At 45.7% G+C, this 2,500-nt stretch overlaps 1 protein-coding gene across 1 annotated transcript in view; it reads left to right on the forward strand.

The window, feature by feature from the left end:
- Positions 1-2,500, forward strand: part of LOC145404049 (uncharacterized) — a 191,575-nt gene that overhangs the window by 35,065 nt on the left and 154,010 nt on the right. The gene's annotated exons all lie outside the window — the stretch shown is intronic.

Raw genomic sequence — 2,500 nt, forward strand, 5'->3', positions numbered from 1 at the left:
AAATATTTTTAAACCTTTTCACTGGTCGAGAGCATTCAAACTTCCCTCTTTTTTTCAGAAACGGTTACGATTTTGAAAAGTGGTTTATTTTTGGGCAAGATATTTATAAAACTTGTCTTATTGAGATTGTATTTAAAACTTTTCTTGTGATATTTAAAAACAGTTTCTTGATCGACATTTTTTTTATATATATCTTTTTCGTGATTGAGACATTTTTCAAACTTTCTTCTTAACTGTGATTTATAAAACTTCTTTCGAGATATTTTTAACGTTTTCTCCCTGATGAATATTTTTGCAACTTCTTAATTCATCGTTTTTTTTTTCTTGTAAATTGAAATATTTTTAAAAAACCTCTCTCTTGCTGATTTAGATATTTGTAACCGCCTCTCTCATTGGCCAATCGAATTTTTCCGTTAATTTCCCGCCAGCCAATGAGAAGAGCGGATTTAAACCCTGCCTCCTGATTGGCTGGTTTGATTTTTTGTTTATTTTGGTTGATTTATTTGTATATTTATTACTTTATTTGTTTTGTTTTTTAATTGAGGTTTTTGTAACGGTAGTGGTTGATTATTTTTTCTTTCCTCCTTTCTGATTGGCTGGAAGGGAGGTGGTGGTTCTCTCTCTCTCTCTCTCTCTCTCTCTCTCTCTCTCTCTCTCAAACACACACACACATCCTCCTTTCACGCTTTCATACCATCCTTCCTTCCTTTCTTCCTTCTCCGTCCTCTCCCCATATCTTCATCTTTCTCTTATCTCCCTCCGTTCCCCACCCCCTCTCTTCCTTCTCTCCATCCCTCTTTCCTTCTCTCCTCATCTCCATCTCTCCTCCCTCCCTCCCTCCTACTCTCCTCCTTGCATTACTAAGCATCCATAATTCATCTCCCTGTCTCCTTACCTCCCTCCCTCCCTCTCTCCCTCCCTCCTTCCTTCCTTATCCCTACCTTCCTTCCTCCCTCCCGCTCCTCCCTCTCTCTCCCTGCCTCCTTATGTCCCTCTTTCTCTCCCTGTCTATTCCTCCCTCCTTTCTTTCTTCCCTCCCTCCCATCCTTCCTTCCCTCCCTCCCATCCTTCAGTCCTTCTTTAAGCTTTACTTCCGTTCCTCCCTCCTACCCTCCTTCATTCCTCCCTTTTACTTCTTTCCTTCCCTCCCTTCCTTCCTTCCTTCCTTCCTTCCTTCCTCCCTCCCTCCCTCCCTCCCTCCCTCCCTCCCTCCCTCCCTCCCTTCCTTCCTTCCTTCCTTCCCTCTCCACTCCTCTTCATTATCCCCTTCCAACTTTCCTTCCTTCACTCCATCCTTTCCTCCTCTTATCCTCCTCCCTTCCTCTCCCCCACCCTAGATCTCTCCGCTCCTCTCTCTCCTCCATCCCTCCCTCTCTCTTCTTTTCCCCCTCCCTCCATCCTTCTCTCTTTCTCTCCTTCCCTTCCTCCATCCCTCCCTCTCTCTTCTTTTCCCCCTCCCTCCATCCTTCTCTCTTTCTCTCCTTCCCTTCCTCCCTCCCTCCCTCTTTCTCTCATCCCCCCCTCTCTCTCTCTCTCTCTCGGCTTCCATCTCCTCCCTCCCTCCCTCCCTCCATTTCTTTGCATTATTTTGCTTATTTCATTTCATTACTCTTATTTTACCTCCCTTTCTTCCATTTTCTCTCTCCGAGCTCCCTCCCTTCCTCCACCCTTCCCTCCTTCCTCCCTACCTCTTTCTGTTTTCCTTTCCTTCTCTCCTTCCTTCCCTTCGTCTGTTTTTCATTCCTTTTATTTTCCATCTTCCCTTCCCTCCCTTTCATCTGCCCTTCCCCTCCCTTTTTCCTTCCCTCCCCTCCCTTTCTCCTTCCCTTCCCTCCCTTTCTCCTTCCCTTCCCTCCCTTTCTACTTCCTTTCCCTCCCTTTCTTCTTCCTGTCCTTCCCTTTCTCCATTTCTTCCCTGCCCTTCTTCATCCTTTCCCTCCCTTTCTCCTTCCTTTCCCTCCCTTTCTCCATCTTTTCCCTTGCTTTCTCCCTCCCTCCCCTCCCTTTCTCTCCCATTCCTTCTTCCTCCCTTTCTTTTGCTTCCTTTCTTCTTTCCTTCCTTATATCCTTTCTTCCTTCATTACTTTCTCTCTCCTGTCCTTCCTTCCTGTCTTCCTTCCTCCATCCTTCCCTTCACTTTCCTCCTTTTCCTTCTTTCCTTTTCCTCCCCCCCTTCCGTCCTTCTTTTCCTTTTTGCTTCCTTTCCCTTCCTTTTCTTCCCTTCCTTCCCTCCCTTCCTTCCTTCCTTCCCTTCCTTCCTTCCTTCCTTCCTTCCTCCTTCATATTATATGTTTCCCACCTGTATTACTGATAATCCCCTCTCTCTCTCTCTCTCTCTTTCTCTCTCTCTCTAATCTCCCAGTCTCACACATTGAGCCCCCTCCCATCCCTCTCAATATATATCTTTTAAAGTCAGTCTTGCTCACTCCATTTCCCACTTTATCTCACTCTCTCTAACCGCCCTCTCACTCTCTCTCTTTCTCTCTCTCTCTCTCTCTCT

The sequence above is a fragment of the Coenobita brevimanus genome, chromosome 62 (assembly GCF_032717465.1).
Source record: "Coenobita brevimanus isolate Jiangsu-jjx chromosome 62, ASM3271746v2, whole genome shotgun sequence".
Classification (NCBI taxonomy): domain Eukaryota; kingdom Metazoa; phylum Arthropoda; class Malacostraca; order Decapoda; family Coenobitidae; genus Coenobita; species Coenobita brevimanus.